Genomic DNA, 17281 nt, shown 5'->3' on the forward strand with positions numbered 1-17281 from the left:
AATGAGATGTTTCCTGAGGCAATGCAAAATGAATGCTTTCTTTTTTTGCTGGAAAGTGGGGATTTGCCAGCAATTCTGCAACATTAAGAGCAGGAGCTTAGAGGAAAAACAAACATTAAGAGATTAGCAATAAAGTCTTAAGAAATGAGAATACTGGATATTGATAAACAAATAGTCACAAAAATCAGAGATGTGATGAATTTCAATAGTAAACGTGTTGGTCATCTAAAAAAATAATCATAATCCCATTTTCTTTTCTTTCCTCCTTTGACACGCTTCTCCAGTTAAATGAACTTAGCTAAACCGTGGATTGCTTAGCCCAAACATGTAATAACTTCAAAGACAATTAACAACATTCAGAAAAGCCCTTTGATGTGAAATTAAAGAAAATTAATGTATTTAAAAATATGTATTTGGATTTTTATTAAGCAACCCAATAAGAGCCATTCTGAGATGGAGAGATAGAATTTGTATTCCTTAAATAGGAGAGTCATGGTTTGTCTAAGCCTGAGCAATGGTCACTGTGTATTACAGTTAAATTCAAGGAGGTTATATAGAAAAAGTGCTTAAATGTCATGCCAGTCACCTTCCTTATTAATATGTCATATATGGCCTCTACCAAAAACTCACAGTGACCTAGATATTATGAAATCTAATGAGAAATATTGAAAATTAATAGTTCTGATATTACATGATTCAAAAAATACTGTTGCTATCTTGAATCGTGGCAAAGAGCAAGAAAGCCAGTGGGGCTGGAGGAATGTGCTAATTAAGGAATGCTCTTGGAATGTAAACTCAGGTAGGTTTCCAACACACTGTGGGGAGAAGAAATCTGATCCTAGCTAGCAGGGAAGAGGGAGTCATACTTCATGTAAATCTTAAACCTACATTCCCAAGAGCCAGAGATAAAGATAAAGCGAAAGATAGGCAGGAGAAGTGGGAAGGGATTCATCTTGGACAGAGAATGCAACCTGAAATATCTCATTGATGTTGGCAGCTCTGGAGTGGTGGTGGGGTTTTGGATGTCTGCCTTCCCTTCCGTCCTGTCTTCTATTAGTGTCATAAATTAGCTCTGTAAGATGGCATTAAGGAGACAAAGAGCTACCAAGCTGCTGCCTTGGTTATTGAGGCTGACTACAGCCTCAGAGAGTATGATCTGAAATAAAACACCCTCAAGGAGAGGATAGCCAGGATCTGTTGCCATCTATCATAGCCAAGTAATATCTCAGAGAAGTCATGAATGGCAATTTGAAGAAGAGACTAATCCCAGAGGTATTTTAAGCTGTTGGAAGAGTGTTGCTTTTCAAGGATCCACCAAGAACAGTCTAACTCAGTGAGTAGGAAATCCAGCAAAGATTCAGGAGGCCTGAATGGATGAACAAGGAGATCCTAACAAAACTCAAACATGAAAAGAAAGTGTACAAGCAATGGAACCAGAGTCAGATTTCCAAGGAGGAATACAGAGACACTGTCTGAGTGTGTTGGTACGGGGCTAGGAAAGCCAAAGCCCACCTGGAGTTGAGTCTGGCAAGGGACATGAAGGGCAACAAGAAAGGTTTTACAGGTATAGCAGCAGCAAAAAGAAGGCAAAGGAAAATGTGGGCCCATAGCTGAATCCTCTATGGGACCTTGTGGACATGGAAGGTACCTCTTTCACGTCTTTATTGGAAAGGCTGGCCTTTAGGAATCACAGATCCCTGAGTCTGGTGGAAAAGTCTAGACCAAGGAAGACTTACCCTTGGTGGAGAAGGATCAGTTTAGGGAATGTTTAAACAAATAGGACATTAACAACTCTATGGGACCTGATGGGATACACCCACAAGTGCTGAGGGAGCTGGCCAGTGTAATTGCAGCTCCATTCTTGATAATCCTTGAGAGTCCAAGGAGGTTAGGAGAGACACCTGAGAACTGGAAGAAAGAAAATGTTACTACTGTGTCCAAGAAGGGCAAGAAGGAAGAAACAGAACTACAGGTCAGTCAGCCTCGTCTCGATCCCTGGGAAGCTGAAGAAGCAAATAATTCTGGAAACCATTTCCAAAATAATTTAAGACAAGAAGGTGCTTGAGAGTAGTTAGCATGCATTTACGAAGAGGAAATCATGCTTAGCCAGCCTGATAACTTTCTAAGACGATCCACTGGCTTGGTGGATGGGAGAGATAACAGTGGATGTTTGTCTTGACTTAAAGCAACTTAAGCTTTCAGCACTGTCTCCCATAGCATCCTAATAGACCAATTGATGAAACACAGGGTAGATAAATGGACAGTGGGGTGGATTAAAAACTGTCTGAACTGCTGGGCTCAAAGTGTTCTGAACACTAGCATGAAGATCAGTTGGAGGCCAGTCATTAGCAGTATACCCAAGGGGTGTATATATATGTATATATATGTACCCTGGGGCCAATACTGTTTAACCTCTTCAATAATAGAATCATAACATCATCACATGGTTTGAGCTGGAAGGCACTTTAAGGATCATCTAGCTCCAACCCCCCTGCCATGGGCAGGGACACCCTCCACTAGACCAGGTTGCCCAATGCCCCATCCAAGTTGGCCTTGAACACTTCCAGGGAGGGGACATCCACAGCTTCTCCTGCAATGGACACAAAGTGAAAAACAGGAAATTCCATTTGAGCATAAGTAAAAACTTTTTTACTGTGAGAGTGATCAAACACTGGCACAGGCTGTCCAGAGACGTTGTGGAGTCTCCATCCTTGAACATCTCCAAAGCCCAACTGGGCATAGTCCTGGGAAACTTGTTCTAGCTGACCATGCTCTGAGCAGAGGAATTCACCCAGATGATCTCCAGAGATCCTTTCCAGACTCAATGATTTTGTGATTCTGTCGTTGCGTTTACTTCACTTATTTTCTTTTTAGATTATGCAATCAATAGTTGTACTGTTTTGCTAATGTAATACTAGTTGATTTAACTTTAAACTTGTCTGGTGCCTAGTGAAAATTCAGGTTAATCAAACAGGTAATGTCCATGACTCTAGCCAAGTTTGGATATTGGCATGTGTCCTATTAAGGTGTCAATGTGAATTTTGGTACTATCAATCATCAGACACACTCAAGGGAAGGGATGCCATCCAGAGGGATCTTGACAGACTTGAGAGGTGGGCCCATGCAAACTACATGAAGTTCAGCAAGGCCAAGTGCAAGGTCTTACATGGGGATTGGCACAATCCCGATCACAACTACAGGCTGAGTGGAGAATGGATTGAGTAGCACTGAGGAGAAGGACTTAGGGGTGTTGATTGATGAGAAGCTCAACATGAGCCAGCAATGTGCGCTTGCAGCCCAGAAAGCCAACCATGTCCTGGGCTGCATCGAAACCAGCATGACCACAGGTCGAGGGAGGTGATTCACCTTCTCTACTCTGCTCTGGTGAGACCCCACCTGGACTACTGCGTCCAGCTCTGGAGCCTCCAACATAAGGACATGGACCTGTTGGAGCAAGTCCAGAGGAGGGCCACGAAGCTGATCAGAGGGCTGGACCACCTCTCCTATGAGGACAGGCTGAGAGAGTTGGGGTTGTTCAGCCTGGAGGAAAGGCGGCTCTGGCGAGACCTTAAGTAGCCTTCCAGTACCTGAAGGGGCCTACAGGAAAGATGGAGAGGGACTGTTTACAAGGACATGGAGTGATGGGACAAGGGGTAATGGGTTTAAGCTGAAGGAGGGTCGATTTAGATGAGATGTTAGGAAGAAATTCTTTACTGTTAGAGTGGTGAGGCACTGGAACAGGTTGCCCAGAGAGATTGTGGCAGCAATTTCACTGGAAGTGTTCAAGACCAAGTTGGATGAGGCTCTGGGCAACCTGCTCTAGTGGAGGGTGTCCCTGCCCATGGCAGGGGAGTTGGAACTAGACGGTCTTTGAGGTCCCTTCCAACGCAAACCACTCTATGATTCTATTGATTCTATGATTCCAAATGAAACGAACGAGCTGTTCTGAGTTGACTTTTGCAGGGCCTCTCCAACAGACAATGGTGAAGCGAACTTCAATTACAGCCAAACCTTATGTCCTCATAACGTGCAAAATGTTTGTCTTCTGTACATCCTATGGAGAAGTAGGCAGGGTAGACAACGTACAAGGTAGAAAAAGTCCCCTTCTATTTGCCACCACTTATTCTCGTGGATCTGAAGCATCACAGTCCTACTGTTCTGTAAGTCTAGGTGTTGCACATGGGAGGAACGTGGAACTATAAAGCTTCTACCAGAAGCTTCTACTGCTGCTGCAAGATGACAACACCAGTGAGGTAGTGCAGTTTGACATGCGGATACTGGAAATTTGCCATAGTACAGTTTTGCAGGAGCCAGAGAAGCTCTGGGCAGAGACTTTAAAGAGCAACAGTCAATCATCTTCTTAACCTAGTTATCCCTCATATCCTGTACACAGTTTTGCAAGGATGACTTCCAGTACAGTCTTCTTGTAAACCTGAAGCTGTAAGAGCCTCAGGAAACATATCATCCTGCACTAATAGATAGCTATGTTGATGCAGTTATAATGCATTAAAATAATTAATGCATTTAAATGAAGTGTCACAATTCCGAAGATGCTGTATAAAATCTCTTCAGCTGTATCAAGTACTTTTCTTTTAAGGAAAGAGAGCAAACACATTTATGTAGCCTTGGGGAACAGTTTGCCTAATGGTGATGTCACAGGGTTCATACAGCAGGTATCTAGGATTCACCTGCTAGTAAATGACAGCTTGCTGGCAAATCTGTCTTCATTTGCATACATAAAGTCAGGAAAAAAATTAAGTGGTACAATTTTTAAGATATGTTCAGTTTGAAAACAGTCTTAGATGTTGTAGCAATGTAGTTATGTGAAAAAAGAGTTTGACAATAGAATTCAAAAAAATGTTGCTATCCTTTTTTGCATAGCTGATTTCTTTAGAAGGTCAGATAATCTAGCTCTCTTCAATTGCTGGATAACCTTGAAACCACATTTATGATATGAAGGATGCATGCTAACATTAGCTAATCTCTCTGATTACAATTCTATACAAGTTATTTTAGTCTTAAGATATGAGCCTTTTCCTTCTCCAAAAAGGCAGATTTAGAGTTATTAAATTCTATAGGGAACAGGTGAATAACACAATATATGAATTATTTACTTATCTACATTAAAATGTTCCATTACATAAAATCATGTGAAAATATGTATCATATATATCTTCACCTCTGCACTTCAAGATACAGGTCTAGATTAAGATCTTACTGTGGTTTTATTTTAGGTATGAAACTCCATTCATTTCAGGGGTGTTATTCCAGGCTCACCTCCAGATCAAAAACAGATGCAAGTTCAAACCATAATGAAGATATGCATTTATTGATAATATTTGCAATTGTAATGGTTTGGCTGCTTGGAAATTTTTTTTTCTTTTAAAACTTCTCTTAGAGGAATAACAAGAACTAGTTGTAGGATTTCTATGAGTAAATGCATGTCCTACCATCAATAGATGTAATTTGTCTGAAAGCCATGCAGAAAATCTTTCTCCTTACACTGGCATATAGAACATGTTCTAACTGCAGTGAATAGAACAGGAAAACCAAACCAAACCAAAACAGAATTGCTCAGAAAGAGGTTACTTATGGCTCAATTCATGGACTTCACTACAGCATCAAGATTCTTGCCCTGAAACATCTGAAAGTAAAATAAGTGGATTTATCAAAATTATGATCTTCTTGGGAAAGGAGTAGGGTTAAAATGAGAATGTTTAGACATGTGACAATAGCCCTACTTTTATGTAAATACAAAAGTTAGGACTAGTTTGGGCTACTTAAAATTCTAGATGCCAAATAGAATTCCTCATTTTATTCTAATCCTGAGTGACAAGAACTGGTGAAATGAATAAATGGACTGGTACAATACAGGGCACAGTTTGATATGGTTATTAAACATGCAAGCCTGATGCATGTGTTATAAAATAGTGCTAGTAATTGAAGAGATGTGTGAAATAACTAGAAAAGAACTTTAATTTCACAAATAATGTGGGGATTTGAGATATAAAATTTCTACTTGTAAACTCACAGGTTTTATATTTTGCAGGGAATAATAATTCATTATGTCTCTGTTGTTTTCTGAATAAGGCCACAGCTTTCCTCTCAACAAAATTACTTTTTATAAAATGAAAATTTTGCATCTTTTATGACTTCACATTGCATTATTCACCTGTCAGTGAACCCTATCATAGCAGAGAAGCAATGGAGGGCACAGACAGGTATTAAAGAAACCTCCTCATCCTGGGAATCATTCTTCTCCTTCTTTAATATTTATATTCCAGTAGTGTTCAAAGACTTTGTTGTATGTGAGATACAAACACGGTGATACAAATGGACTTTTTTCAATGTGCTTGCAATCAAAGAATCAAAAAAAATTGAAAAAAGCAGGCAGACTTAAAAAAGAGTATTGTAAAAAAGGATAATAGCTTGCAGAGCTTGTAAGAAGGCTGCTCTTCACTCTCAGCTGTGACTTCAGATTTTAAGGGGTCTCTGCAGCACATGGAAGAGATGTCTTCAGCATCCTAAGCAAGGGTAAGACTATAAGAGATCAGAGAATTAAGACTGATCTGGAAAGAATTGAGCCCACATAGCACATAATCTAGATTCCTCATCATGATTATTATTCCAAGTTAACTGTCAATTTAATAGGCAATAAATCTGGTTGGTCAACATATGGAATGCTTCCCACATGCAAAAAATTTTTGTCAGATTAGACAACAAGCTGATAGGATAATGCAACCCCATAAGCCCAGAAAAAAAAAAATCCTGAGTGATTACCAAATAATTTACAGCTAGTTTTGCACAGCTGTCTGAGAGAAAAATGACTGGGGAGAGGAGGAGGAAGCAAACCAAATATCTGCTGACATATAAATGTGAGAACTAAAGAGCAAAAGAAATTAGGTTAACCTTCAAATGACTGTGCAAGGTAAAATCAAATCTGTACAGCTGCATTCATTTTGGTAAGTAGTGAAACTGGGGGAGGATGTTTTTAAGGTAAACTGCTAGATTTTGCAAAGGGAGGACTAGATGGAGTGCAAAAGAGGCTTTTTTCAGTGATGGTCTTGGTCTGGGGTCTGCAGAGAACTTTGAAATTGTTTGCAAAAGGTGACTGTGGAAACCAAGCTCATAAATATTCTATAGCAATCCACATGTGTTAATTTTCACTGGGGTTTCCACTTCTCCAAGTGAATTAGTGAGGGGTCCACAAATCAAAAAAGTTGAAAACCACTGGGCTGTGGGCTAACCTCTGTCCTTGGATACGCACCCAATTCTCATCACAGGCCCTGGGAATGGCTCTCGTGGCTGAAGAATAGGCCCTATTCATCCAACAGTCATTAAGAAAGAAAAGTCGTCCCTGGCTGAATACTGAGCAGGCGTAGGTATATGTCAGATAATGGACAGCCCCAGAATACACAGAGGCTGTAATTCACCCGTGGGGTCCCGGCGAGTGCATGTGCTTTAACTGCACAGCAGTTTGAATTCAGCCTTGTGTTTGCATCACAGCCATCTGGTGCTATTTAAAATATATACTTTTCAACTTTGACCTTTTAATCTTTCCAGTTTGAAAACATACACCAGTTCAAAGGTTACCTCTCTTAACCTTGAGCAATTCCCTTTCAGAAACAGCACTGAAGGGTTATTATTATCATCACTTTTACTGGTGTTAATGAAGGCGTAATTCTCTATTGTGGTTTGTACACACATTTTGAAATAAACCAAAACACAATTGTTATACATTTAAAACCACATTTTCCATAAGTGCCATGGTTTTTAGGTGCCTCTGTTCTGGGAAATTCAAAATGAACAGCTTTCTCAGGGGCCTAATTATCAGATAGGCTGAGCACTTATAACCTCTCCACTGCCCCCAAAATACCAGAATCAGAGGCGCCCGGGAGTGGAACTAATGATTTAAAACTTTGGCCATACATGGCCATGCAAATGCACACAAATCACTCTGTGAGACTACATTCTGTTCTGTCTGTGGTAACAGAAAAACATAAAGTCACCCAAAACATGCTTTCCACACCCCAGGACTGAGACACATGACATTTCAGTCCTTTTCCTTCCCAAAGCCAGCAGTGAGGGTTTCCTTATCTTTCCTGTAAGCAAAGGTGCTATAAGGAACCCAAAGCACCTTTATCTGGCCAGTATCAAGACAGCCTGTAGGTAGGAGTGGTGCAGCGATAGCCATTTTTTTCAGCGCCCAAGAAATAGCCTTGACAACCAGTTTCAGCTCTTCTTTTTAGCTGCTAACTTGTTCTGAATGTCATCCAGACAGTTTAATGCCACAGGAAGCTTTGCATCAGGCAGATTGAGGCATTCACACTGGGGACCCCTCTCTCTGGACCTGTTCTGTACGGAATTTGAACTTTTATTTTAAAAGAATGCAAATTTGTAGTAGTACTTGAAGGGAAACTATTTCCTGAACCAATCTAAGAACAGAGCAAACCCAGTGGAGAGGTAACTGACTCTGTAGGCACCATTTGAAAGAGCTCAGACCTAGCCCTCTGATGGTATCCTCAGATTTAGGTTTGGATTTCCACAACTGCAATACTTGTTACTGAGTATTCTAACAGGGCTCCAGATCCCCTAGGACTGAGGGTGAAGTATGAGAAGCATACCTCTCATTTGTCCCCAGTTCTGAGCCTAGGGTTTGAGTTTTTCTATCAAGTTAGATTAATTCTTATTTCTACCCAACTTGGTTAACACACACAGTCATTTCAACATCAACTTAAAATGATATTGAATGACCTGGGGTGGTGGCTGTAGTTTTACCATTGCACAGCAGATTTTAAGTATCACGCAGAGAATATGAGAGGAGCCGATTCTCTCCCTTACATTTTAAAAAAATATTGGAACTCCTAAAAAGGATTTACACATATTGCTTCAGGCTGCTAGCCACTCGCCTACAGGTGGGTGGTGCTTGTTTAATAGCTGAAATACTTTTTGACTTGACTTTCTGTTTTTCTTGTTTCCCAGGTGGTTGGTTCTGGTGTTTTTAGAACTGTCTACTGCATCCTGAACATTTTCCATGCATCAGTGACTGGGAACGTTTTAAGCTGGTGTCAAAGATAGAGGCTGTGGGGAAGTCTGCACACAAATAATACTTCTTCATTGTTCTTACTCAGCAGTGATTATGCCTTTTGCAAGCTGCTTCACCCGTTGCAGCAGCAGAGTAAACTAAAAATATTCAATCAGATAATTTTTTTCCTAAGCAATACATATTCTTATTTTCAGAGCTGATGTACCACTGCATGACAGAAAGAGAAAGTGCTTAGCTCCATTAGCACCAGCCATCCAGTAGAGCCCGACTTGGCAGGCGTGTGATACCAGCCATGTAAGGAAGCATAGGAGAGGCCACACAGGAAGATTATATAAATGAGAACCACAGTTGTAGAGGAATAGTGAAATACAATGAAACGGACTAGAGGATACTGGGTGTCCTTTGGCATAAGGAAACAATCTAATTTCTGTAAGCCTTTATTCTGGAAAAATGCATTGACATCAGCATATATAGAACACAATCTGCAAGAGTGGCATAAAAAATAACCTTAAATCTTGAAGCAGTCTCCTAAGCAGAGACACTTATGAAACAAGAGTCACCTTTGAAAGTGCAGTGACTGATAGCTCCCATTGGAGTCAAACCTTAAGCACCTTATTTTATCATATTTAACCGCGAAGGAGGGGTAGGTGAACAGTAGGGTGTTGTACACAGCGTTTGAGCTTACAGATTTGGTCAGGGTCATTAAAATTGTGAAGGGTGTCTTCACAGGCCAGAAGGGAAACAAGCAGAGTGTGATAATCTGTCTCTGAAGAGGCACCGGAAGCTGCATTTGCCAGGACTTTGTGAGCGACCTAGACCTATATCCATCCCATCAAACTGGAGCTGGAGGCATCACAACAACTGTGGGAACTACCCCGGCTACTCATGCATGCTCTGCTGTGTGGTATCTCCCAGCAGCTCCAGGCATGGCCCCAGGCTACAAAGAGCTGCACAAGACAAGGAACAAAATGGTAATTTTTGTCAGTGGTTTTCTCCCTCTGCATTTGGTCTGGGTAAGAAATGGTAGGAAAGGAAAGGGGAAAGCAACGTAATAGGGAAAGACACTGAGAGTACAGGTACTCTTGACCTTGCTTATATAGAAGCTAGAAGGAAGACGATCATCTAGAAGTGCTGCAAAAGAGGGAATTTACTCATGAAGAAAAGGTAAGGAAAGAGACCAGAGGGAACATGATGTTTAGAGAAAAACCCTCTAAGAAGTAGTCCCCTTGGGAAACAGTTAATTGCTGCATTCAGAAGACTTTGGCTATCTCTGGGAGCTCTCATAGCTGCTACATCTTGGACCACAAATAGGTAAATTCCACTTACTGTCTGTGTAGGAAATCTGAGGTGTCAAAACCAAGAAACTCACATACCAACCAGGTTTTGAACAGGAAAAGAGTGTAAGTCCCCACAAAAAGCTCATTGTGGATGTTTTTATGGAGGAGGAGAGTGCAACTTTCAGGCCTTCAAGCAAAGGCCAGGGAATTTCAGCAATGTTACACCTGGATCCTGGAGGCAGACCTAAGCAGAAGCCAACAGAAGTGGAGAAAGCGCTCTCTATCCCAGTAGATGTGCATACAATTTTAACTTCAGGTTCATCACTTTTGAAAATAGCTTCTTCTCTGATGAAAGAAAGGTTCTATGTTGAGTGTCCTGTATGTCCCTTATACATTTTTTTTCTGAAAGTCTCTACCGTCTGTATTTGTACACTTTGGAAACAAGATACTTCTGCTTGTCCTCACATTTGAATTCTGAGCTGGAAATCCTGTTTACCAAGTTACCACTTGCCTGGGTAAAGAGTTTCTTTGCTAGCTCTTTACTCCTGGGACACACAGAGCTCTGAGGAGAGAGAATAATTTGCAACACATAATTTATTTGGCAAAGTTAGCCTTTTGCTCTTTCTTCCATGAGCGCAGCAGCAGCATGGTTTCTTGAATGTACTCATTATTCAAATATATTCTCTGAATAAACAGCCGAACACTCTGTACTGTCAGATTTTGCCATGACATGTTGACTGGTGATGCATCTCTCCGAAGGCTTGGCTGATCACTCTGAGGTTGAGAACATTTATGCGGAGAAAATATCCTGCTGTGGTTTGTAATTTGCCTCCAAGCCCCTCTCCTCCTGTTCTGAAAGGCTGATCTGTATGATTACAAAGGCTAAACTTAGATGCAGGTGGTGGGAGGGGGCATCAAAGAAGAGCCTACTATTCTGCAGTTCTGTAGCGTCTGATAGGACAAGCAGTCTCATATCAAGTGTGTTTTTCTCTATTTTATTATTCAGAAGGAATTTCTGCATAGAGCTAGAGAGTGGGGAATAGCAACTGAATTTTGTCTATCCCAGAGCCTGACTGACTTACTCTGGTGTGGTGGTGATGTTTTCTACCTAGACAAGACTTCCTTTTCTGTTTGCATCTCAAGTCAAGCCACTGTGGCACCAGTCCAGTGCTGGGAGAATCTGCTGATGCTCTCTTTGAGCAGTGCAGGCAGAGCTGGGAGGGATGGGGCATGTGGGAGGAGTTGGCAGAGTGCGAGGGAATGAGGTAGGTACCCCCATCTGCACAAGGCACAGGAAGCGATCAGTGGGAGAGAGGAACCAAGTCAAAGCTGGTTCTTTGTTATAGAAAAGGTGGAAAAATGCAGGTACATTGTTATCTAGCACCTATGTCATGCAAGCACAGGAGACTGTACATGAGACTGTTGAGGTGGAAAGACGCTGGCAGCCTCAGTGTCTATCATATCTCTGCTCAGTCACTTTGACTTAAACCTTGGACAAAGCAAAAGCATCAAATACATGTGGGACATTCCACAGTTGGAAGATGCCATCTGTCTGAGCATATGAAGCAAAATCAGCAGTAAGGTAGATATTTAAACACAAGCTGATTCAAGGTGGCAGTTCTTTAACTTCACTGTTCTGAAGTCAAATACACATTCTGCATCACAAATTGAATTTGGAAAAAATTCAGATAGCTTATTTGTACACAGAAACCATAGTATTTTTTCCTTTTATGAGCTTTATAATAATGCATCACTTCCCTTGCTAGCTAAGTTATAATCAAAGGCAGGTCTTAACTCTGGTGAAAGTGAAAGACGCTACCAGAACTCGAACTGAACTTGGCACATCAATTGTTATCACCTCAAATCATCGGATGATGGTTATCAGTGTTCACACTGGGTCTGGATCTGAAAAGCACCAAGTAGTCGCAACTTAGATGGGCTTCCTACAGTGTAGTTGCAATTTTTCTCGTCTCACAACTGGGTCCCATCACAACAGGAAGCCTTGGAAGGAAGGGAAGGGTTGGTTATACCAGTGCCTGTTTCCATTCTTCAAGTGAAACTCCTGCATAAATTAAACAGGTCTCTATATCAACCACAATGATTGCAGAGGGTGTAGATTTGAAAAAAAAAAAAAAAAAAAAAAAAGACTCCTCCCGAGACATCTTGATTGCAGATGTTATAAAATGATTCTGTGGTGCTGGAAATACTCATCCTGGCTACATGTTGATCATAGAACACATTCTGTTCTCATGGTTCTCCGACTCAAAGAAAGGAAGAAATGCCTCAGAATGTAACAAGGGAAAAAAGTACTTCTGTATGTGGTGATAGTTCTCCCTATCTTTTGGTCTGGGAGTCAGGTTCATGCCTGAGGGGGCCTGTATGAGGGACGGTGAAAGTAATTATCCTGTCAGCTTAAATATGACTTTCTTCTACGTGTCTGTTTCTTGTGATGTCAGTTGATTAACCTGTCAGTCGTCTTTGCATGGCATGTGGCCACATGATGTCATGTGCTGAGGTACATGGTTTATTGTGCTAATCTAACATAAAATTGAAAAAGGTTGCAATTTAAGCCTTATTTCTTCATCTACATTTTGTATTTTTATTTTACTTCAATTTTTCATGTCCCTTCTTTTCTTGACTCCTTCCCATCTTACCCAATTTCTTTTTTCTCTTCCCTGACTTGTTTTTCCCTTTAATTTGCTATCTTGGTTAATCTCACTTTTTCTCTACCACGACGCAGTTCTGCTCCACCCTTCTCACATCCCTCCAACCCATCTCCTCATTGTTTCCACATCAGGGCAGACCACAGAAACCATTTTGCCTTTGCCTCCTTTACTACACGGTGCTCCTTTCAGTCCTTCTATGCTGGATGCGAACCATTCTGAAAAAGGAAAAACAATAAACTGAAAACCACACATCTTCACCTTAACTGCCCTGGTTATCTCAGAAAAACTGGGGGCAATCTAGACAGTAAACCCTCCCTGTACTGGTGAGTTTTACTCTTTTCTCAATGGTACCAGGATTTCATCTTAAAGGATTTCAATTGAATATCCCCAACTGGCAGTCAAGTCTGCATTATTTGTTACCTCATTCTTCTCCCTAATATGGTATTAGAGCATTCAGTCTCAAACAGGCATCATGACCATTTTACTTGGGGAAGAACATCTTAGCTAGAGTCCAGCTGGATGGGAGGAGGATTGAAGATGAAGGCTTAGCATGAGACAGGTTGAAAATCACTAGGGCAGCCATCATATTACTCTAACTGAAGCCAAAATATGTATCATATGTATTTTGTTAACTTAGGGTGCAGGGAGTATAAAAATAACAAAATAAATTATTTCACCCACATCTGCTTTGAGGCCCATGCCAAGCACAGGGTGGCCGTGTGAGAGACTCAGACATACAGTGTTCCTGTGTCAGAAATTAAAAAATCAGGTGCAGTAGATATTTACATTAGCAAGCTAGGGATGGGATTGTGGGAATGCATTTCTCACACAGACTAAATCTGTTCTTCAGATTTCACATGGGCAATGTGCTTTCCCATCCAGGTGAAGGACAGTTCTGTATGAATTCTGCTCTCAGTGACCAGGAGTGGAGACATAAAAAGAACTATTCAATGTCTCTGGTTACAGAGATAAGTGAAAGAGTCATTGGCAATAAGTCTGTAGTAATAGCAGCAGTAAGCACTGGGCATGATTTGAATCTCTTGATAGTGATACCAGGATACCAGAATATTTATCAAGCCATTAGGTGAGGCTGTGCCTAGCTGATAAGATGACTACAACTGATGAAGTCCACCTGAAGACTCTGATGATGCTGGGACAGATTTGCAGCCAACAACAGAGGATAGCAGGGAGCGCTGCCCTTAAGAGCGGCATTCGTCAGCAAAATTATACAATCTCCCGCCTGGGGCAAGCTTGTGGAATCTTTAATAAACAGAGTTAAGAAACATCCTGATGTATACGTTCCTCACGGCTGGGGAGCCAGGAACAGCCTGCCCTGCTGACAGTTTCACTGAGATGGTGACGGAGGGGAGGGAGCTGGGAGAGGTTGGGAGAGAATCAGTTCTGAGAGTGATTAATCCAGGGCCTCATTTTAAACCATCCCTATATCAAACTGCCAAACTTATGATGGTTCTGTCTTTGGAAGATGAAATTGCCCAATTTATATCACTTAATGCCTCTTAGTGTCATCAAATCAAAAGAACATTCCATCATTTTGACTGGGACTAGATTGGGAACAGATTTTTTGCTATAATCATCTGTAAGCAACATGAATGAGGAAGGATTTCTTTCTGCTTTTCTGATGTTTAATCAGCACATGTGCTGTATCATGGATAAGATCAGGTGCTAGCACTTGAATTTAAGTTGAGAAGTGTTTTCCTTTGAGTGGCTTTTGTTAGTCAAGGCTTTAATAACTGTAGAAATATTTTATTATGTACTTTGCCTCAGTTGCTTATCATTTGCCAAAGTGCTGAAGTTAATGCTGGCATTGTTTTCCCTTCTTGCTTTGCTGTGGAACCTCTTCTCTGCTGATGATCGGAGCCGTCTGGAACATGGAAACTGGTGTGGCCATCAGGTTGTGCAAGTTCAAAATACATTTTCTGTATTTCTGTGTCTGTCTGTTTCTAGAGGTATAGATGGAGAGCTCAACATAAACAGGTACATTTTTCCTTAAAGAAATTTTAAATATTATAACCATGAAGGATTTACGAATGAAAAGGCTTTGTGCTGTTTACTTCCAGTAAACAGAAAACAGTAGAAAGAGAGGAGGAATGAAGAACCAACTTGTTTTGCTGTTCACAATGAATTAAGTGCATAAATCCTTAACAATGAATAAACACTATTGACAGAGAAAAGTAAATACATCTTAATTTTTTTCTGGCTTTTAAAACAAAGAATATCAATAGCAAAATTGTGTTTTCAAATGTGTTTTGAATTTGACAGTGTTTCTTTGACATTTATAAAGTACAGTGATGAGTATGTAATTAAAGTTCTTTGCTTATTTTTCAATATTGCATTCTCAGTCCTCCAAATTTCCTTTGAGCTAGCGAGTGACTGAACAAAGGAGGAAGGCTTGCCAGCGAGTGGCCCGTTCCCATGCACGCCATGCTGTGCACCAGCAATGTGCTCGCCTTTGAACCCAACGCTGAGCCAGCCCATGTGCATGCACTGAGGAGCATCCATTCTCAATGTACTTGGGGTTTTGTTTCAATTACCACAAAAGGCCTAAGTAATGTATAGAATGTTTTTCTAAAATTATTTGCCTTTCCTTTTGTCTAAATATGAAGTATCAGACATTTCATGGTAAAGAGGTATTTTTTTCTTGGGAGCTCACATGTCTGCTGTGACTGCAGATAAAATACTGAACAGCATGTATAACCCTGGAACATTAGCACTGGATCCACAGGTAATGAATTTTGCTGTAGGCTGTTTTTCAGTGGTTGTTTTCACTCCTTACTCTCAGAGTGTGCTTTTCAATAGCAAGCGTCCTGTTCAGAATTACAGCACCGCTGCTCCAGCCTGGGAGGGTTGGAGCAGGCTTAGCTATGTCGGTAACACAAGCCCTCGAGCTAACAAACTCTCTGTCACAAGCACACAAAAAAGCACAGCACTGATGCTGCCTAGACTCTTTCACTGTTTCCATAAGAAAATCCTCATTTGGCTTGGATCATAGGTAGAGATATCTCTTTACCTTAAATTACTCATAAAATGCAAATTACTAATGTAAAGCTGAACACTGCATTAAATAGCCACTGGTCGAAGTACATAAACAGGCTGCAGGTCAGGGACAGGAATTTGGGTCTCCCCTTTACTTTCTACTTGGCTCTAGACTGATGTTCACTCTTGTATCCTCTGACTACCTACCAGATTGTCCTTTTGCTGGAGATGGGACATGTCGGTTTGAATCCTTTCTGATTAAAGAGCAAAGTGGACCTGAGCCTTTTCCATCTCCAAGAGGAGGTGGTGGCAGTAGAGCCGTGGGAAGGAACTGCTGCTTGAGCACCATTTCAAAAGAGAGCTGCTGTTTCCGTGCTCTCTGGACTCCAAGTATTGCAGACGTATACTAGCTGTGCCCTGAGCACAGCTGCGGGCTCCATGCCTCCCAATTGCTGATGGCAGACTTAGCTGTCAACGGGTGTCAAATTGCATGGTAGTAGGAGGTGAAGGCAGTTCATGGCATGTCCACACACACCTTGAACAACTGCAATTTTGCTGGTATGTAAGCTTTTACATTACATATTCCAGTCTTTTTGTCATTTAATTCTTAGAATCATAGAATCATAGAATGGTTTGGGTTGGAAGGGACTTTTTTGGACCTAGTTCCAAACCCCCTGCCATTGGCAGGGATACCCTCCACTAGAGCAGGTTGCCCAAAGCCTCATCCAACTTGGTCTTGAACACTTCCAGTGAAATTGCTGCCACAATCTCTCTGGGCAACCTGTTCCAGTGCCTCACCACCCTCACAGTAAATAATTTCTTCCTAACATCTAGTCTAAATCTACCCTCTGTTAGTTTAAACCCATTACCCCTTGTCCCATCACTCCATGTCCTTGTAAACAGTCCCTCTCCATCTTTCCTGTAGGCCCCTTCAGGTACTGGAAGGCTACTTAAGGTCTCACCAGAGCCGCCTTTCCTCCAGGCTGAACAACCCCAACTCTCTCAGCCTGTCCTCATAGGAGAGGTGGTCCAGCCCTCTGATCAGCTTCGTGGCCCTCCTCTGGACTTACTCCAACAGGTCCATGTCCTTCTTATGTTGGAGGCTCCAGAGCTGGACGCAGTAGTCCAGGTGGGGTCTCACCAGAGCAGAGTAGAGAAGGTGAATCGCCTCCCTCGACCTACTAGTCACAAGGTGCTGATCTTCCTAGGTGAGCTGCTAAATTCATATGGAAAATCATCAGCAGGTGATGGGATTGAACATGAGTCTCCAGAGGCCTAGTCCAGTAGCCTCTGGATAC

This window comes from Balearica regulorum, chromosome 2, assembly GCF_011004875.1.
Source record: "Balearica regulorum gibbericeps isolate bBalReg1 chromosome 2, bBalReg1.pri, whole genome shotgun sequence".
NCBI classification, from domain to species: domain Eukaryota; kingdom Metazoa; phylum Chordata; class Aves; order Gruiformes; family Gruidae; genus Balearica; species Balearica regulorum.